Source organism: Myxocyprinus asiaticus, chromosome 41 (assembly GCF_019703515.2).
Source record: "Myxocyprinus asiaticus isolate MX2 ecotype Aquarium Trade chromosome 41, UBuf_Myxa_2, whole genome shotgun sequence".
Classification (NCBI taxonomy): Eukaryota; Metazoa; Chordata; class Actinopteri; order Cypriniformes; family Catostomidae; genus Myxocyprinus; species Myxocyprinus asiaticus.
In genome coordinates, this window is record NC_059384.1 from 10,545,376 (window position 1) to 10,568,384 (window position 23,009).

At 40.7% G+C, this 23,009-nt stretch overlaps 1 protein-coding gene across 5 annotated transcripts in view; it reads left to right on the forward strand.

The window, feature by feature from the left end:
* The window catches only part of LOC127431796 (5'-AMP-activated protein kinase subunit gamma-2), a 91,388-nt gene that overhangs the window by 29,119 nt on the left and 39,260 nt on the right, over positions 1–23,009 (forward strand). The gene's annotated exons all lie outside the window — the stretch shown is intronic.

Here is a 23,009-nt window from a genome sequence, read left to right on the forward strand (position 1 = left end):
GCTGCTTCAGGTCATATCCAGAAGTTAGGGGTTACTATGTGAACATAGGCAACTATGATTCTGAGTGGACATCCATGATGTGCAGAGTCCCACAAGGCTCGATTCTTGCACCGCTCCTTTTCAACCTGTATATGCTCCCACTAGGCCAAATTGCATACCATAGCTATGCAGACGATACCCAGATCTATCTAGCCCTATCACCAAATGACTACAGCCCCATAGACTCTCTGTGCCAGTGCATTGATGAAATTAACAGTTGGATGTGCCAAAACTTCCTTCAGTTAAACAACAACAAGATGGAGGTCATTGTATTTGGCAACGAAGGTGAAATTCTAAAGGTGAAATCATACCTTGACTCCAAGGGCCTAAAGACAAAAAATCAAGTAAGAAATCTTGGTTTCATTATGGAGTCAGACCTTAGTTTCAGTAGTCACATCAAAGCAATAACTAAATCAGCCTACTATCATCTAAAACATATAGCCAGAATTACATGTTTTGTATCCAGTCAAGACTTAGAGAAACTTGTTCATACATGCATCACCAGTAGGGTAAACTACTGCAATGGACTCCTAACCGACCTTCCCAATAAGACCATTAGACACCTGCTGCTCATTCTGAATGCTGCTGCCAGGATTCTCACCTGAACCAAAAAATCTGAGCATATTACTCCAGTCCTCAGGTCTTTACACTGGCTTCCAGTTACATTTAGAATTTATTTTAGAGTACTATTACTCGTTTATAAATCGCTCAATAGCCTAGGATCTAAATACATTTCAGATATGCTTGTTGAATATAAACCTAACAGACCTCTCAGATCATAAGGATCAAGTCAGTTAGGCATACAGAGGGTTCACTCAAAACAAGGTGAGACAGCGATTAGCTATTATTCCACGCACAGCTGGAACCAGCTTCCAGAAGAGGTTAGATGTGCCCCAACAGAAGCCACCTTTAAATCCAGACTGAAAACACTTCTGTTTAGCTGTGCATTTTGACTGAGCATTGTGCTGCACTTACTGATTTCACTGAATCATTTTGCTTTTGTCTTTCTTTCATTTTAATTATTTTATTTTATTCTTTTTATTTTATTTAACTTTTTCTCAATGTGTGTATTACTTTTTATTCTTATTTCATGTTCTTAATAGTTTTTTTTTTTTTTTTATGTATCTTGTATTTTGTTTTTTAATTTACACTACCGGTCAAAACTTTTGAAACACTTGACTGAAATGTTTCTCATGATCTTAAAAATATTTTGATCTGAAGGTGTATGCTTAAATGTTTGAAATTAGTTTTGTAGACAAAATATAATTGTGCCACCATATTAATTTATTTCATTATAAAACTAAAATGTAATAAAAAATAAATAAATAAATACGTTTTTGAAATTGATGACTTGTACCAAATAATAAAGAAAAGCAGCCAATAAGTGCCCAACATAGATGGGAACTCCTTCAATACTGTTTAAAAAGCATCCCTGGGTGATACCTCAAGAAGTTGGTTGAGAAAATGTCAAGAGTACATGTCTGCAAATTCTAGACAAAGGGTGACTACATTGAAGATGCTAAAATATAACACAGTTATGATTTATTTTGGATTTTGTTTAGTCACAACATAATTACCATAGTTCCATTTATGTTATTCCATAGTTTTGATGACTTTACTATTATTCTAAAATGTGAAAAGAATTATAATAAAGAATGAGTACGTTTTTCAAAGCTTTTGACCGGTAGTGTATATGAAAAGCACTTTGAATTGCCATTGTGTATGAAATGTGCTATATAAATAAACTTACCTTGCCTTGATATCCATCATTGTACCATAGTACTGTGATAGTATATGAATATGGTTATAATATAGTACCATGGTATATTAATGTACCATGACATTAACTCCTGATACAATAACCATACTTATTTGTAAGGGAAATTATGTATATTTATAATTTGGATCCAATCAGATATCTTTAGTAAACAGGCTGGCCTCTAGAGACCAAAGACTTTGCTTTGGATTTTCAGTACACAGAACTAAATATTTCAGCAGCAGAAGCAGCCTATCAAGCTGATGATGACATGAACAGAGTGAGCTGCCTTTGCTGCAGTTACGTAATCCAGTCTGAGGTACTGGGGTGGTCTTTTCAGTGTAGAGAGAGTGATAGGAATGCTTTAGAAATCATCTGATCCTGATGAAATATTCAGGCTCCTGTCTTTGAATCTCCTTTTCCATCTACACAAACACACACACACACACACACACACACACACTGAATCACACACTGAACCTCCTTGAGAAAATGTATGCTTGTTTGTCAAAGGTCCGAGTGGTATGGTAATTAAGTGTCTGAGCTGCAAACTGTCATGTACCTCTTTTCCTTGATAGTATACACACATGTGAATATGACTTGTTTTATTCCTTCATTATTAACTACAGTATATGCAGTATATACTGTGTGTGTGTATATATATATATATATATATATATATATATATATATATATATATATATATATATACACACACACACACACACACACACACACACACACACACACACAGTTGAAGTCAGAAGTTTACATACACTTAGGCTGAAGTCATTAAAACTAATTTTTTTACCAATCCACAGATTTCATATTAGCAACCAGTAGTTTTGGCAAGTTGTTAGGACATCAACTTTGTGCATGACACGAGCAATTTTTCCAACAATTGTTTATAGACAGATTGTTTCACTTTTAATTGACTATATCACAATTCCAGTGGGTCAGAAATGTACATACACTAAGTTAACTGTGCCTTTAAGCAGCTTGGAACATTCCAGAAAATGATGTCAAGCCTTTAGACAATTAGCTTCTGATAGGTGGTGTACTGAATTTGAGGTGTACCTGTGGATGTATTTTAAGGCCTACCTTCAAACTCAGTGTCTCTTTGCTTGACATCATGGGAAAATCAAAAGAAATCAGCGAAGACCTCAGAAAAAAAAATTGTGGACCTCCACATGTCTAGTTCATCCTTGGGAGCAATTTCCAAACGCCTGAAGGTAGCACATTCAGCTGTACAAACAATAGTACAAAAGTATAAACACCATGAGACCACTCAGCCATCATACCATTCAGGAAGGAGACATATTCTGTCTCCTAGAGATGAACGTAGTTTGGAGCCAAAAGTGCAAATCAATCCCAGAACAACAGCAAAGGACCTTGTGAAGATGCTGGAGGAAACAGGTAGACAAGTATCTATAGCCATTGTAAAACGAGTCCTATATCGACATAACCTGCAAGGCTGCTCAGCAAGGAAGAAGCCACTGCTCCAAAACTGCCATAAAACAGCCAGGCTACAGTTTGCAAGTGCACACAGGGACAAAGATCTTACTTTTTGGAGAAATTTCCTCTGGTCTGATGAAACAGAAATGAAACATTTTGGCCATAATGACCATCGATATGTTTGGAGGAAAAGGGTGAGACTTGCAAGCAGAAGAACACTATCCCAACCATGAAGCATGGGGGTGAAAGCATCATATTGTGGGGTGCTTTGCTGCAGGAGGGACTGGTGCACTTCACAAAATAGATGGCATCAAAAAGAAGGAAAATTATGTGGATATATTGAAGCATCATCTCAAGACATCAGCCATGAAGTTTAAGCTTGGTCGCAAATGGGTCTTCCAAATGGACAATGACCCCAAGCATACCTCCAAAGTTGTGGCAAAATGGCTTAAGGACAACAAAGTCAAGGTGTTGGAGTGGCCATCACAAAGCCCTGACCTCAATCTGATTTTGTGGGCAGAACTGAAAAAGTGTGTGCATGCAAGGAGGCCTACAAACCTGACTCAGTTACACCGGTTCTGTCTGGAGGAATGGGCCGAAATTCCAGCAACTTATTGTGAGAAGCTTGTGGAAGGCTACCCAAAATGTTTGACCCAAGTTAAACAATTTAAAGGCAATGCTACCAAATACTATCAAATTGTATGTAAACCTCTGACCCTCTGGGAATGTTATGAAAGAAATAAAAGCTGAAATAAATGATTCTCTCTACTATTATTCTGACATTTCACATACTTAAAATAGTGATCCTAACTGACCTAAGAAAAGGGATGTTTTCTACGAATGTCAGGAATTGTGAAAAACTGAGTTTAAATGTATTTGGCTAAGTTTCCGAACTTTTAACTAAACATCTGGATAATGTCTAGATAATGTTGTTGGAGTTATGTCTCAGAGCTGTCATTATGCCAGTGCATTCCTCAATCTTATTCAGGCCTTATCTGGGTATACTGTTCATCATAGCATCTAAAAATGTGTAGAGCCCCTGCATATTTACAACAAACTGCCATGTTTACATATCACTTCCTGTCAAAAGTTATAGCATGAGCACATCCTTATTAGGGGATAGTCGACAGACTAGATGTGAAAGTATCTTTTTTGACACTCTGACCTCTGAGAACTTAAATGACCAAAAAATGAAAATTCTGTCATGATCTACTCATCCTCATGACACATGAAAGCCATATGCCTTTCTTTCCTCTGTGGAACACAAAAGGAGATGTTAGAATGTTAGTCTTAGTCCCAAGTCACTTTTATTGTATAGAAAAAAGATGCAATAAAAGTGTATGGTGATAGAGGCTTACTTTCTACCTTTCTCTGCTGTCCCAGATGAACCACCTACATTTTTTAACTGATTGACAGGAAAAGAAGCAAACAGAAGGAAACTATTTGGCTTGACTCCAGGAGCACAAGGTGACCTACAGTAGAAAATAATCCCATTCTTACAGTAGATTCCATGGACTTGGCATCGCTGGCGCTCTCTGAAAGCTTTATTAAATCACACAAATGGAGGTGAACTGTAGAAAACACTGATGAGGTTTTTCAAGACTTTCTGTCTACTGCCTACATAGGCAACTGCCTTCTAAAGGCCAATTTATACTTCTGCGTTAAACCTATACTGTAGGCTACGCCATAGCCAGACATGCACCTCTCCAAAAATGTACTTTGCGTTGCGTCAACGCAGACCACAACCGCTATGATTGGTCCAATTTGTAACCAAAGACCCCCCCAGATGATACAAATATATCTGAGGTAGCATCGCATTTTTCTCCAAAATGATTTTAGGATTTGTGCATCATATCCGATTGTATTTGAACTCGGAAGCATTGTTTTAATTGGGACCATCCGCTTTTATATTCTATATTCTCGATATATATTTGGGATGTGAGTGACACAATATTTGTTCTTGAGAACTTTCCGATCTGTATGTTTGACAGTATGGTGTACAGCAAATAATCATATTTCATGAATTATTAAAATGGAACACCGTTAATTTGTCAGCAAATAAAAAAGCACCTGTTAAGAGCTGGATACTTTGCCTATATTCATTGTAAAGTCCAGCTTCTAAGAATTTAAAAGGACACCCGTTTTTTGTTGGTCAAGCGAGTAGTTACTGATTACTTTGATTTTTGTTTTTAGCACAGAGCATTAAAAGTATGACAAAATATTTATTTATTATTATTTAAGTGACTCAAAAGCAAGCATACAGTATATGAATGAATGAATGTTGTATTTACATAGCACTTTTTCAGACACTACACTCAAAGCACTTTACACAGTGAACAGGGGACCCTCCTTAACCTCCACCAGTGTGCAGCATCCACCTGGATGATGTGACAGCAGCCATAGTGCACCAGTATGCTCACCACACACTAGCTAATGGTGGTGAGGAGAGAGTAGAGTTATAGATCCAATTATTTGATAGGGATTATTAGGAGGCCATGATTGAGAAGGGCCAATGGGGGGAATTTGGACAGGACACCAGGGTTACACCCCTACTCTTTTACAAGAAGTGCCCTGGGATTTTTAATGACCACAGAGAGCCAGGACCTCAATTTACCTTCTCATCTGAAGGACAGTGCCTTTTTACAGTATAGTGTCACCATCACTATACTGGGGAATTTGAACCCACACAGACTGCAGGGTGAGCACCCCCTGCTGGCCTCCCTAACACCTCTTCCAGCAGCAAACTTAGTTTTCCCCAGGAGGTACTGGCCAGGCTCAACCCTGCTTAGCTTCAGTGGGCAACCAGTCTTGAGCTACAGGGTGATGTGGCTGAGATATAATAAATAATACCCAAATCTCAATGTTCACATACTTTGATGAACAAATTTGTAATGCTACAATAATTACATCAACATATTACATTGCTTTTGTTTATTTATGAAATGTATAATTATTTCATAAATGAAGGCATTTTCTCTCAGTACACTAGCATTTTAGCTGTGTGTTGGCGACTCAGACACAACAATCCAGAACAATAAATTCAAACCACGACACAGTAGAATACACTGGCCTTATGGCAGTATCCTAACTGAAATGGAACCTTGTAAGTGAATGATTTGGAACACATACATAGGCAGCAACTTGCATTTGTGCTGCGCGAAATACACACATGAAGCACGCAAGAACAAAAGAAGACACAACTCAGAATGTTAGCCTCCTGTAGTCCTGTAAATGTTTTACCCTGTTTTACACCCTGTTCTTTCCAGAGTCATGTTGACCCTGTTTCTTTGAAGACGTCAGTGCGCACAGTGGATTTTAAAGGGATTAGCTGCTCTCCTCACACCAAAGGGACTTTTTGGGCTCAAATGAGCATGGTTACTGGTTAGGAGGGCTTAGCAGATCATAAGTGGCTCTGGCAAGGAACAATGGCAGAGAGTTTGGAAAATAAGTGATTAATCAAAGCACATCTAATTCTGCTTACGCAAGTATCTTCTTTTTTTTTTTTTTTTCACCGGTGAGCCTGGTAGTGTGACTTTACCCACTATTAGGTGATTAATTTGATGCCTCGGGTGCACTGACAAAGACTGATTTGTTTATGATGGTGCAGGAAGCAGGTGGTGATCAGATGTTGATGGCAATTATCACCAAGGGCATGGATTCATAGCCAAAGTGATTGTCGCTGAGATTGTTCTACCTCCTTTAATGGAACACCCATCATGACCCAAATATCAGATTTCATGAGACTTAAGGGGATAGTTCACCCAAAATCGAAAATTCTGTCATCATGAACTCACCCTCATATTGTTCCAAACCTGCATGTCTCACTGTACCTTTGTAGAATAGAAAAGGAGATGTTAGGCAGAATGACACCATTCATTTTCATTGTATGGAAAAAAAAAGCAATGAAAGTGAATGGTGACTGAGGCAAACATTCTGCCAAACATCTCCTTTTGTTTTCCATGGAAGAAAGAAAGTAATTTGGGTCCATCACAACATGAGTAAATGATGACACTCTCTCTTAAAAGGTGTTTTTTGGAGAGTTCCATATTTGCTCTGTTTTTTTGTATATCTATTCTATGTAAAGGTCAGTTTACATCAAATACTTACCCGTGAGATGGCACTGGAGAGCAGACGAAAAAGTTTGCTGATAAATAATGCAAGAACATCCTTAAAGCTTAGTGAAGTTTCATTACTTAAAGTGTTTGACAATCTAGACTGTCACTGCTAAGCCAAGTGAACTGATGGCTTCTCTGCAGCACCGACAGAGAAAATATAGTTCTCTGAGATGCTTGGTTGTTTTGGGTTGTTGTCAGGACATTGCTATACAGTTACTAATGTTTTCTGAGTGTTTTTTTTTTTTTTTTTTTTTTTTTAGCCTGTTGCTTTGAAGTTCTGGTGTTCTGGGTAGTTGCTAGGGCATTGCTAGATGGTTGCTAGTGTGTTGTGGGTGGTTGCTAGGGGATTGCCTACAGGCCCAAGCCAAAAAAGTCCACACCCAAGTCTCATTGATATTCTGGTGACTGGTCCCTAGATATGGCTCGGTCCCTCCTTCAGTGTAAATCAATGTTCGTCTGCTTTATAATCTGCCAGGGAAAAACCATAAGTCTAATCACTTAGAAAAGTAAAAGCACACCTCTCCTCAACAAGCCGCATGATTTTGAGGCATCATGTGCATAGGACCACGGTGTGGAACACCAACGTGCCAAATGTTTATACTTAGGGTTCGGTTGTTGCTGAACTCCCTTACCTTAAATATGTGCAAGAGTAAAAGTAATGCTTGCTTTAGCTGCACCTCTAATAAGTGAAAAGAATGGCATTTTAATTTGGCATTGAACAGGAATGTTCTCCCATGGCACCAAATTCATTTTGATTTGGCAAGGCATTGTTAAATGTTAAATCCCATTTTATGGTCTCCTGATTATTTTTCGCCTTGCCTTAATGAGTATGAGTTCAAATTAGGAACTGACTCCTGAACAAAGGAAGCCCTTGTGAAATTCTAAGCTTGTTTTTATTTTAACAATTTGTTTCAGTGTCAAACAGTTGACACTGACACTGTATGCTAGCATCTTATCTATCCCTACTTTTTTCTCTTTTGGTTTGTATAATAAATGCAAACATACATTACATGTGAGCAATTTACACACATAGATGCATTGCACTTAATGTATATTTATCCACATAAAATATTCATCAATGGGCAGAGTTTACTCCTGTTTAGCCAATCATCAGCAATGCCTGACCAGGCATGGGTCGGTTTACAGTCTTTCTGTTACACAGGCTGTTTTGAACACGCACACACACACACACACACACACACACACACACACACACACACAAACACACACACAGCTGCACCTGACAATCTACTGAAGGTTTGCCAACTGAGTAGCTACTGAATCAGAACTCTTAAGAGAAGAGAAGAGAAGAGAAGAGAAGAGAACAGAAGGGAAGAGAAGAGAAGAGAAGAGAAGAGAAGAGAAGAGAAGAGTACAGTTTGGTTTCTGTTCAGAATTGACAATTTTGTACACAGGTATTTTTCTGTGCTGTTTGCTCTGATCTGGAATTACCTGTTTTAATAACGCATATCCAAGGCCAGTAAGTTCTCCAGGGAACTAAAGAGACTAAACAACTACAGAGAGTCAATTAAACGTCTTTCAGCCCTGTCTGTGGGTACGGCATGATTAAAGCATTGTCCACAGTCTCCTTGCATTCCCTCATCACCCATGAAACGATTTAGTAGCCTGAGAGGGATCAAAAAGCACAAGGACCAAGAGGGGCGGACAAGAAGACGCCAGTCAGAGCCCAACAGCCACCTAGGAAGCAGTAAGACGACAACTAAGACTTATTATGTTGCATTATTGCTTTCTCAGTCATTGTTTGCATTTATGTATGTTTTGCATGAGAGCTTAGCAGGCCACAGATACTGTGGCATTAAAAAGTATTTGAACACTTAATCCATACTTTGCATTAGATTTTAAACCAAATGTCTTTTGGATAGATAGTACAAGCACACTTTTCAAGCAAAAAATTTCCCAAAAAGAAGTTTGTTTTAAATAATAGACTACAAAAAACTGCCAGCTGTGGACTCACCATAATTACAGTATGTAATTTTGGTGTCTGTATATTTTACAGTTCACTATCATATTTCTTTAAATTATATTTTTTTATTATACCAACTTACAGGAAATCTGCTTTGCACTTTTAAATGTACTGTTAACCACCACAGTAACACATGTGGTTAAACAAAAAGTCACTTGATGACTTAAATTTCATCAAGAGTGACCCTTCCAGAAGCAATGGCCAATAAATATGTATAGACAATGCACAGTGTCACTCGCACCAACACAAAACCCCATCAGGGTATAACATGTGACGTAAGATAATGCAATAAACATTAAAGGGACAGTTCATCCGAAAATGAAAATTCTCTCATCATTTACTCACCCTCATGCCATCCCAGATGTGTATGACTTTATTTCTTCTGGTGAACACAAATGAAGATATCTGAAAAATAATTCAGCTCTGTAGGTCCATACAATGCAAGTGAATGGTGGCCAGAAATTTGAAGGTCCAAAAAGCATATAAAGGCATCATAAATTTAATCCATAAGACTCCAGTGGTTAAATCCATGTCTTCAGAAGCAATATGATAGGTGAGGATGAGAAACAGATCAATATTTAAGACCTTTTTTACTATAAATTCTCCTCCCAGCCCAGTAGGTGGTGATATATATCGCTAAAAACAAAAGAAGAATGTGGAAGTGAAAGTGGAGATTTAAAGTGGTGAGGGAGTGGTGGTGGCGTAGTGGACTAAAGCACTGAACTGATAAGCAAAAGGTTGTTGGTTCAATCTCCACAGCCACCACCATTGTGTCCTTGAGCAAGGCACTTAACTCCAGGTTGCTCCAGGGGGATTGTCCCTGTAATAAGGGCACTGTAAGTCGCTTTGGATAAAAGCATCTGCCAAATGCATAAATGTAAATGTAAAGTAAAAAAGGACTTAAATATTGATCTGTTTCTCATCCACACTGATCATATCACTTTTGAAGATATAGATTTAACCACTGGAGTCGATTATTTTTAGAAGAAAGAAAGTAATACGCATCTGTGATGGCATGAGGGTGAGTAAATGATGAGAGAATTTTCATTTTTGGGTGAACTATTCCTTTAACTAAACAATACAAAATGTAACATAAAACACCCCAATGTACATAACTGTTATAAAAAATAAGAACATAATCATTTAAATAAAATACAGTATAATCAAATGTGATGGGTCCTGCTTTAAAATATATACAGTATATATGTTATATAATATATATATATAATATTGCAATGTAATTGTTAAGTCAATTATAATTTTATAACTGTACATGGTAATGTTACTACCAGTTCACCAAATAATTATTTTTCCATTCAAATTCCCAACAGTTATTACAGAGATCTAACAAATATAAGTACGTGGGCATATTTTGATAAATCATGAATACATCTGAAAAGCTTCTGGCCTCTTTTTCCTGTTTATTGATGACTGAGGAGTGTAGAGCTGCTGTATAAGACAGAAATGTGTAGTTACTACTCAACTTTGCCAGTAAAACCCTCTGTCTGTGAATTTGATGACAGGATCTAAACTCCTCTTCAGTAGCTCAGGCTTTTTGTCCATCTCAATAGCCTCTTAGCCTAGACCCCATTTCTCAGTGCAAGCTTGGAATTAAACCTGCTATAGAATGATTACAGGAAACCTGAAGACTAGAGTCTCTCCTGTACTCATTATTGCTAAAAATCACTGATATTCTCGTGAAAATATATGCTTTTTTAATGTTGGAATGCTTTCAAATGGGTGGTTTTGGTTGGAATGTGCCTAGTTCCAAAAATTGTATGAGTTGTGTGAGGTGTCTAAATGAAATGTTTTGTTTACTGCTAGTTTTAATTTTAATGATCATGAAGGGCTGATACTGTAATATTATTAATGGGAATTGTTCGTTATTTTCTTCTGAGAGTGTGTCAGTGGGGCTCATTAAAATATAAAAATGACATTTCAGTACTGCTAGGAGGAAATAACAAGGGCAAACAGGGGTTTGCCACTACAAATTGTCTCGCGCTCTCTCTCTCTCTCTGTCTCTCTCTCTCTCACACACACACACACACACACACACAAAAAACATACACACACTGACATTAAAATGGGATTGTATTCTTTGTCTTCATTTAAACATGGAACAGCCCATCATTGTGGTGTTTGTTGAAGTGAAAATTTATTGTGTGGTATTGTCTTTGTTCTGGTATTTCACACAGTGTTTGGGAATATTAGTGATGTCACAGCAGTATGTTAGAGGCCACCAGATTGACAATGGATGTGGACAGCAAATATATGGTACAGTAGGAATGGGTACGAGTACTTGAGTACTTGGAAGTGACAGCAATAATCGTTCTTTCAGAAAGATTCATGTCAATGAGAATTGATCACTAAGTGGTGATAGTATAATTTCCCTTGGCGCAAGCCCTGTCCCATGGTTCAGTGCTCAGATTTATCACTCAAACTGTCAGATCCTGTCGGAAAGCGATGACGGCAGGGGAGAGGAGCTAACAACAAAAGGAAATTAGGACCTAATTTCAACTATATCCCCCAAAAGAAGAGGAGAACTAGTATGACTCTGAGCATGGACAAGATCTTCAGAAGCAGGAACAAATCTGAAAGAGAAATAATATGTAAAAAATTATGAACATAATCCTGGATATGACATTGCGACTAGACATCTAAAAAATGAGCACTAAATGTGCCATACCCTGAGAAGTGTAGACTGCATTATGAAATGTTGAGCCTTGCGAGAGAGAGAGCAATACCTTTGCAGAATGGTAAACACTGCTTTGTGGTGCTTTGAGCCCTGAAAAGGTGGCAATGTTGTGCAATACCCTTGAAAAGGATAACAATGCTTATGAGGAGTATGAGGGTGGGGGAGCATCATTTTTTAAATACCCTTGAAAAGGATAGCAATGCTTATGACGCTGTTGGGCCCGATGGGCACTTGAGGAGTATGAGGGTGGGGGAGCATCATTTGTGCAATACCCTTGAAAAGGATAACAATGCTTTTGAGGAGTATGAGGGTGGGAGAGTATCATTTGTGCAATACCCTTGATAAAGATGACAATGCTTTGAGGAGTATGAGGGTGGGGGAGCATCGTTTGTGCAATACCCTTGAAAAGGATAACAATGATTTTAAGGAGATGAGGGTGGGTGAGCATTGGTTATGCAATACCCTTGAAAAGAGTAACCAATGTTTGGTGTATATGAGCCCTGAATTGGGTGAGCATTTTGGTTGTGCAATACCCTTGAAAATAGTAGTAACCAATGCTTATGTATAGTGAGCAATGTTTGTGCAATACCCACAAAGAAAAACAATGCCCTCATCCAAAAGAAAAGATAAAGCAGTATAACCAATAACAGTACAAATAAAACTGCACTGCAATGTGACAAAAGACATGAAATATAAAAACACAAACATTATAGTAAACAGAAAAATACACACATGATTTACTCATGAAGCAATAATACTCATGCAATGTCAATATTTTCCAAGCAATTGCTGGTATTTGTATAGGATATATTGTAAGCTCATTTGAGCAGTTCTGCATTTTTTTTGTAAGCTCACTTGAACAGTTCTGCATTTGTTTTTTGTTTTTTTGTTGTTTTTTTGAGAAACCACACCCTGTGTAAAAAAATTCTGTGAACCAAAATAATGCACAAGCCAGAAAAACAACTGACATAGAAAGCAAAATGGGTTGGCACTGCCACGATCATGCAAATCCAACTTCCACTCGTTGTCATTTTCACATAAATGGGGAAAACCAGCTTTACGGATGTGACATCTCTTCATTGGACTTAACAGTTGTGAATCAGCATGTACATCATGAGGAAAAACAATCAAAAATGCCTTGAAACCTGCCGACATCAACCCCGAAACATTGTTATGATGTCCATCAATGCTGCATGGTGAATTAAAATGATTAAAACATAATTTTTTCCCATGGTATGTTTGACATTTCCATGAAATGCCCTGCTGCTTTAGTAATTCAGTGTTATAGTTGTACGATGCCCATCCTATGTGGCAGGAGGCATGCATGCAACGATGAAACTCCCCTTAAGGAGAACTGTGATAGACACATTATGAATAGAAGTAAGAGTTAAGATTAATGTGACATAAAACAACAATCTAGCTGAAACTGCTTAGACAGATACATGAGACCAAAAAAAAAAAAAAAAAGCCACAGAAAAACACTAATGAAATATGAACTTGCAACATTACCATGTATGAACATGTCTATGTTTAATAGAGAAAAATGACTGTGAATACTAGAGGTGCATATATAAATAAATGCATGAACACTAAACCTGATTGCTCAAATGCAAGAATGTATTAGCATAGCATGCTGATGCTACTGATAGTAAACAACATGACTTTGTTACCCACGCGGCACACAGTCGCAATCTGGCGGGAACATCCAACTTGAAAACGGAAGACCGCCAATATAGTAAAAATGAGACAGTCGTTTTAAAAGCATTTACTGCTGCTGTATGATGAAAAATAATGAGCAGTGAAAGAAAAACATGGAACCTAAAATCCCATCAGCCACCTGCTAGATGCATGATATTTGTTTCCCCCAAAAGAAAAGAAACTGTGAAATTGTGTATCTTGAATGTGGTGACCATCTGCTTTGCAGACATAAGCGTTTGTGGTTTGTGTGAGGAGCAACCGTCAGAAAAATCTGACTAAAACACATAATCATACCATACACTTAAGACTTATGCATAAATCAACGTGCATGCATGCTGATGCCCAAAGCAGGAATTACACTGTTGAAAACAGATGACCAAAAAATGTAGACCAAGTTATCCCACGTGGCGCGGTGGCCCCTATATGCCAGGACACGCAATTTTCCATGCAACATGAAATCGGTGTTGGCCGACTAAACTTAAATGTTGTAAAAACTATTTGGGAAGCAGAATGTTAAGATGAACAGGGAACATTGAAAAGCTTCAAACCCCATCAGAATAAGAGACTTAGCTTATCTTTCTGATGAGAGCTGTGCTGGAGAGTGGAAACATCACTGAATATGTACATATAATCCAATGTTAAATTGACTGTTTGCTTGAGAAGCAAGGAAAAGCATGCGAGATGGATGCGTTTCGATGTATAATCCAAAGTTTGCGATTGTTTGCTTGAGAGCAAAGGCATAGCGTGTGTTCCGCTCATGTGCATGAAAACAAATAGCAATAACGAGAGGTGAACAACAGCTGGAGCTTATGAAGCAGAGGCTGGATTATGATTGGATGAGGTACCTGAATTGATTGAAAGGCATGGAGCTACTAGGAGTCTCCCTGCGAGAACTACCGCTTACGCTTCCATTTCAGGAAAACACAACTGTGTTACTTTCAAATATCTCACACAGATTGAAATTCAGTAACAACTACCTGTGTACACAAACGTGGCAAAAAACGTTTACTTCCATTATGGAAGTAAAATGCATTGCAAATGCCATTTCATGTTGACTATAAAGGGGTCATGACATGCCATTCTTTCAATGTTCCTTGAGGTTCACTTAAAAAATTAGTCGTTTTTTGCAGAAAAAACAGACATATATTTGTAAAACATGATAATTTTCCACCTTCATTCTGATCCTCTGTCAGAAACACTGGGTTTTGGTGCTGCTTCTACTTTAAGACTTGACAGTAAACACCCACTGTTATGACTGGCTCTCTGCTCTTGACTGACCTACTCTCTCTACTTGCCATCTCACTGCTCACCACTGCTGTGCGGGTCTACGGAAATGATAAGGTAAAGTAGGCATTGATGTGCTGTTGTGGAGCTGGTCAGATGCAAAAGAAGAGAACGAGACGTTTTGGCAGCTTGATTTCAACAAATGCTCTTTTTGCAGTGAGGAAGAAGATTTGAGTTCTGAAACCTACAGTATATTTTTATAGTGCAATGGCCTAATATTTGTCAAAAGATCAAGGAAAATTGTATTATTCATGTCATGACCCCTTCAAAGATTGTGTGTATTTTTTCTACGTCCTCTTATCCCAGCTTAATATGCAGAAATAACTGTAAGTGAGCCATTCTTAGATTGACATTTCCGAAGAAACACTGCGGCTCTGTGGCGCTATCAAAATATTGCTCTATTAGTCTGAGAGCTCTGTGTCTCTAAATTCCCTTTGTATCATAGCAGAATATCATTTTCTCACATGTAACAAAATCACTTTTTGGAGGGTGATGAGTGCCTGAGATTATGTTTGCCGAGCTAAACGACTGTCAGAGATTTCTACGATTTTCCTCGCCTCCCATTTCTCAAAATGAATTTCATTCCTCAGTTCAGTCACTAAATTGGCCTTTAGAGGTTTTAAATATTATTCACAGTCATGGCAGTTTATGAAAAGCACACATTAGCATAATAGGACACTGAAGACTGGCTCTAGTACAAGCAATCACATTTTAGAAAAAACATCTCAGTATTTACCTGGCTAAAAATGTGTTTGAAATAAACATATCTACTGTAGGTTTGTGTTATCTATTACATAAGACAGTATCAAGGATGTGATGAGTCAGTTGTTTCCAGCCTTGTTGTGATGTGGTTATATTCTACAATTATTTAAAAATGATTTGAATAGCAATGTGTCTTCATACATACGGCACTTGTAGGCCTATGAGGAAAGTTTAATTTGATAAGGCCTGTTTGTATGGCCTGTGGGTGTGTTCTATTCAGCTAGGCTATGACTGGACTAAAATATCTTAAATTAGCTCTCTCTTTCATGCTGTGTCTGTCTGGCTGTACAACACCCATAGTTCACATGCAGCACACCGTCTGCTGAAGATGCTAATGAGAAAAAGTGTATTTTCAACACTGTGTAAGAGAGTGTAAGACGGATAAAAACAGAGCACTTAAAGGAACAGTTCACCCAAAAATGAAATTTCTGTCATCATTCCAAACCTATATGTCTTTATTTCTTCCATGGACCACAAACAACTATTCCAAAAGGTCAAGAAAACACCAAAAATGTATTATAAAAGCACCATAAAAGTACTGTATTCCATATTACTTTCTTTCTATATTCTAAGTCTTCTGAAGCCATAGGTTAGCTTTGTGTGAGGTACAGATTGAAATTATTCACTGAAATCAACTTCTCAAATCAAATATGGTGACACTGACCATAACAATGTTTTGTCACAATATACACAAGAACCAATGGAGTTTGGTGCCAATGGCGTCAAAGCCCCAATTCTTTTGTCCAAATGACAGAGCTGTGCATAGGGCAGATTTTAAATGAATTGGAACTTTTGGTCTATTTGTTACACAAATCTTTATATGGCATCAGAAAAATACAGCACACAAGTCATATGGACTAATTTTATTATAATTTTATGGAGCTTTTTTGTTGTTTTGGAGCATGACAGCCCCAGTACCTATTCACTTTCATTATATGGAGAAGAGCAGAAAGGATATTTTTTTTAAATTCACCTTTGCGTGCCACAATGTTTGGAACAACATGAAGGTAAAAATGATCATGGAATTTTCACTTTGGGTGAACTATTCCTTTAAATCTGATTTGCTGCAGTGATCACATGATTCTGTCGTCCTAATGATAAATGATCTCTGTGGATTTGTCTGGAAATAAAGACTCCCAGTGGATGCAGGGAGACAGATAGAAAGAGAGATGTATTTGGGTGGGGTAGCATCGGGGGTTGCTATCACGATGACATCATTGTGGAGACCTGCTTTTGTCAGTCTTCTGTATGTTCCACCTCCCCTTCCTTTTATGTGCTGTGTTTACTGGGCTGATGCCTGACTGCTATAAAATAAGATCTTTACTCATTCAGCAGCCATGTGGTCTCGGCTGGGAAAAGATTATGGCTTGGTGCAGTGACTTGGTGTAGTCAGGCTTGCTTGTTAATCATTTATCATTGCATTTCTGTAATGGATTCCCTGATCGTTCTTTCACGCTTGATAAACGCTTATGATTTTTTTATATGTACCTAATGCTCATAAATCAACTTTGACTGGCATTTTTTGCACATTCAGCAGAGGCTAGATTATAGATAGACTGACAGATAAAACCCAAAATTGATATGTCACTTGATTATCATTCTTGCAGCCTAATCACAACTGTGCTGGTATTCAGCACATTGCTTGTTTGATATTGCTTATATACAACAGTACTATAAACAAAGTTCATTTTAAAGAACTGACATTGCAGAAACAATAAAACCAGCTATTTTGGGCAGTTTTTTTTGCCCCGCTAACAATAATCATTAGTGACCTTAGGTTACTTACATGCTGATGATAATGTTTACATGGGTATTTCCTAAACTAACAGAAGAGAGACTGTCAGACTATGGATGGATGGATGGATAGATGGATGGAATTTTGGCCTTTCACTTGTGGTAAATGTTTTCTTACCTCATTGGCTTGCTTATGGTATCTTGGACTCTGCAGAAAGGGCTACATTTCACTCTTATCAGCGCATCAGAGTAGAAACTCAATAAGTTCCATCCACACACATCACTCTGTGAGAACAAGCTTCTTCCTTAAAGCTCTGCAAATGAATCCTGCCACAGGATAGGATGCCATGCAGAACTGAATCACAAACAACAGGGAGCTGAAGCAATTACAAAAACCTAATTAGAGGCACTACAACAAGACTGAATTTATTATTCAACAGCCAATGAACATACAGCATGTATCCAAAACAGACAGGGCAATTACTCAGGCAATTGTCTTGAAGAGCACTTCAGGGAAATTTGACAAATGTGTAATTTTTGGTACTTTGCCATGTATTGGAATAATCGTGCAGTCTAAGAGAACGTTAACAGTTCTGTGGCCGAGGACGCTGGCAGCAACTGGGGAACGGCGTCCTTGAGTGCGGGCAGTGATTGGGGAGCGGCCTCTGTGGCCATGAGCGCTGGCAGCAACTGGGGAGTGCCCTCCGTGGCCGTGAGTGCTGGCAGCGACTGGGGAGTGGCCTCCGTGGCTGTGAGCACTGGCAGCCTAAGAGAACGGTAACAGAATAAACATATGCAGCTCCCCTATAGTGGTGTGTCACACTTTAAGAGAGCAGGGCAGGACCCAAACGCAAGAGGCAATGTCAAAAAGGGCTTTTTTTACAATAACAAAAGGTACAATCCAAAACAACCGTGAGGGGGAAAAAACAGAAACAGAATGATAAACGTGAAAACTAAAAAAATCAACAAACCAAAAACTGACCAGAGTCTTCAGGGTATCTCAGGATCACACAGACTGGAGACACACAAACATCTAACAGCAAGCAACAACAACAAATGATTCAACAAAGAACTAAACATGAGGGGCGTTTAAGAAGGGAAAGGGTTGATAGGCAGCAACTGCCGCTGATGATAGTTAATTGGAGAATGAGCTGTTGTCTGGGCAACGGAGCTGGCATTCTCCACGTTGCACCTGCAAGACACAAGAGGGAGTGAGAGACAAAACCAACACAAGAAAACACTCAGATGAGACAGACAGACAGTCAGGAGAGGCACAGTCAGGCCAGACTGTGACACAGTCAGGCCAGACTGTGACAGTACCCCTCCCTTGATGGACGCCTCCTGACATCCACAACAGACACACCAACACAAGAGGGACTGACCAGGGAGGGAGGGTGGGAAGAAAGACAAGACATGGAGCATGGGTGTCTGGACCCCAACACCAGAATGGAAACTGAACTAGACAGGAGAGTCAGGATCCAGACATCATGCTCCGAACATGAAACACAAAACAGACAGAAGAGCGCACAGCACGGCAGGACACACCAAGGTGGAACTGGTAGGAGGGACCATGGAGGAGGTTTAAGGAAGGGACCGGGGTCCGGCTGCCTGGGAGGAGGCTTCAGGAAGGGGACTGGATCTGGAGGCTGAGGATCCAGGAAGTGGACTGACTTCGGCGCCCGAGGAAGAGGATCCAATAAGGGGACTGGATCCGGTGGCCTCGGAGGCATGATGAGGTCAGGCAGGTCAGGGATGAGGTTAGGCATGACAGGGATGAGATCAGGCAGGACTCTGGCTGTTAGACAGAGGTCAGACTGGGCGCTGGCTGCAGGGCACTGGATGGAGTCAGACTGTGCTCAAATGCAAGGCACTGGACAGGATCAGGCTGGGCACTGGCCGTTGGGCACTGGACAGAGTCATTGGTGGAAAGCCGAGAAGATGACTGTAGGAGATGGGGCTGGGTCATCGTTTGCCATTAGGAACAGACTGGGCATGGCAATAGAAGAAACACCCTCCATGGTAGTGAGCACAGGAAGCGGGGAATAGACACCTGTGATAAGAAACTCTGTCAGCTGGGGCACGGTCTCTGTGGCTGGGGACGCTAACAGTAGAGGATCGGCTTCCATGGCCAAAGATGCTTACAACTGGGGAATGGCCTTCGTGGCCGAGAGACAGGCAGCAGGGGAATGGCCTCCTTGGCAGAGAGTGCTGGCAGCAGGGGAACAGCCTCTGTGGCCAAGGATACTGGCAGCAGCAGCGAAACGGCCTCTGTGGCCGTGAGCACTGGCAGCAACTGGGGAACGCCTCCGTGGCTGTGGATTCTGGCAGCAGCAGGGGAATAGCCTTGTAGGAAATCCCTTAGTTCTTATGGAATGAGGAAACAGGAGAGAGTGTACCTTGTTCCAAAATACAGTCTTTATTCACACAAACGTTTTGCTTTTCAGCAGAATGCTCCCAAATGCACACACACACACACTGCTGGAAGCTCACCTCTCTCTCTCGTCTGCCGCTGTCTCCTCCCCTTTAATCTCTGTGTCACAGCTCACTGGGAATACAAACAGGTGTTAGCACAGGTGTAAATGCTTAACCACTCAGCTTTCTTGGACCTCACTCTCCACAGATCGGTGCTCAATCACACCCCCGCCTCCACATACCCCACTGCCCGACTCCAGGGAAACATTTGGCCTGCTATAGACCCCCCCCCTTTCCGAGAGAGAAAATCGGCCAGATACCAAAGAGTCATTCACGCATTGGTGTCCTTCATGCGGTGGAGCCATTGGAGCGGGGCATGATCCGAACAGAGGGTGAAGGCCCTCCCAAGCAGGTAGTACCGGAGAGTGAGGACCGCCCATTTGATGCCCAGGCACTCTTTCTTCGTGCTGTACTTCGTCTCTCGCACTGAGAGCTCCTGACTGATGTACAGCATGGGGCGCTCCTCCACATCCACTTCCTGGGATAATACAGCCTCCAACCTCCTGTCCGTCTGTAACAAAAATGGAAAGAGAAGTCAGGGGAATGCAAGAGTGGTCCACCACAGAGTACAGCTTTCATTTGTGTAAACGTCTGTTGGCACGGCTCCGTCCACTGGACTGTGTCTGGGGTTCCCTTTTTAGTGAGATCAGTCAGCAGGCTGGTGACATCCGAATACAAACCTACGATAATAGTCAGCCAGCCCCATCTCACCTCCTTTTTGGTCTTGGGTCTCGGACAAGCCGCAATACCTGCTGTTTTATCAGATTGGGGACACATTTGTCCATGCCCATGGGGAAACCCAGATACTGTACTTCCACCCATCCAACTGCACACTTCCTCAGATTCGCTGTTAGTCCCGCCCATCTCATGGCCCTCAGATGCTAGATATGCCACTGCCAATCATTGTTATAAATAATAATACCATCCAGGTAGGCAGCGGCATATGCAGCGTGTGGGCAGAGAATTTTGTCCATGAGTCACCAAAACGTCGCCGGGGCCCCAAACAAACCGAACAGAAGGGTAACGAATTGGTGTAAGCCAAATGAATGGAAAAGGAAATTTTTTCTCGGGACATGGGAGTCAAGGGGATCTGCCAATATCCCTTTGTTAAATCCAGTGTCGAATAAAAGTGAGCCACACCTAACTGATCAAGCTGTTTGTCAATGCGAGGCATTGGGTATGCGTCAAATTTAGACACCGCATTAACTTTTCTATAGTCTACACAAAACCGGACCGTCCCATCAGACTTCGGTACCAAAACCACTGGGCTGTCCCAGTCAATGTGTGACTCCTTGATCACACCCATATCAAGCATGGCCGCGAGTTCCTCCCGGACCACTTTTTTCTTGTGTTCCGGTAACCGATAAGGTTGGACCGCACCACTCCTGGAGTTGTCTCAATGTGATGTTCTATGAGGTTTGTACAACTGGGTAGTGGTGAAAAGACGTCGGAAAACTCCTTTTGCAACCTGGCATTGACTTGGGACGGTGAGAGGTGGTCTCCACAGGGAACTGGGGTGGTTTGCTGGGCGGTTTTTGATTCCACCTATGGACTTAACTCCACCCTCTCTGGGATGACCATCGCCAAAGCCACGGGTACCTCCTCTCTCCACGGTTTTAGGAGATTAAGGTGGTTCGGTAAATTTGCCGTGCTCAGCCTCTATCCATTTGTTTTACCTCATACTCGACTTCCCCAACTCGCCATGTGACCTTAAAAGGCCCTTGCCACTTGGCTAACAATATATACAGCCGGGACTGCCATTCCCAATTATCCTGTGTCAGTTGACCCAATGTGTGGAGTTTTGCTCTCAGGTCCAGAATATACTGAATTTCGTTCTTACTCTCTGAAGGTCCATCCTCCCAATTTTCTCTCAGAGCATCCAGGATGCCCCGAGGCTTACGGCTGTAAAATAATTCAAAGGGGGAAAACCCAGTGGAGGCTTGTGGGACCTCTCGTACTGCAAATAACAGGGGTTCTAGCCACTTATCCCAATTTTGTGCATCTTCTTGTACGAATTTCCGAACCCTATTTTTAAGGGTCCGATTAAATCACTCGACCAGGCCATCTGTCTGAGGATGGTAAACACTGGTGCGGATTGACTTAATCCCCTGTAGTTCATAAAGTTTGCGGAGTGTACGTGACATAAACAAGGTGCCTTGATCAGTTAGGATATCTTTCGGAATCCCAACTCAGGAGATCATTTTAAAGAGAGTTTCCGCAACACTGCGTGCTAAAATGTTGTGCAGGGGCACTGCTTCAGGGTATCGTGTTGCACTATCCACAAAGGCTACATTTACATTTATGCATTTGGCTGATGCTTTTGAACCGACAACCTTCCACTTACCAGTTCAGTGCTTTAGTCCACTACCACCACCACCACTCCATCCAGGCTAATACAAAGCGATGCCCCCGTGCCGTTCATTCTAATGGCCCGAGGAGGTCCATGGCAATTCTTTCGAAGTGGACCTCGGTCAACGGAAGAGGGCGCAATGCCGCTTTTGGAGTGGCCAGTGGATTCACCAACTGACATTCGCGACATGCAGCACACCACCTGTGTACATCCCCGCAAATGCTGGGCCAATAAAAATGGGCCATGAGACAGTTCAGTGTCTTATCTTGCCCTAAATGTCCCATAATCAGATTATAATGAATTTACAACTGGGTTGTATCTGCTTTTGATTGAGCATCCTGCGTCACTCCATACAACCTATCTTTAATAATTTAAAAGTATGGATAGGAGAGCGCAACACCGGGCTGAACTTTTGACCATCAATTACTCTTACTTGGTCAAAGGCGTGCCTGAGAGACTGGTCTCTTGTCTGCTCCAGAGGGAAATCCCCCATGGGGTTTTCCCGGAGGAATGGAGGGGCGGAGCCCTCACTTTCCTCTGGGTTTCCTTGACGTGAAGCTGACATTGACGGCTCAGGCAATGCCTCCCCAGCCAGCGCTGAACAAATCCCACACAGATTTGCAGTATTGCTGGACCCATCCACACACATTCCCCTTAATAATGTC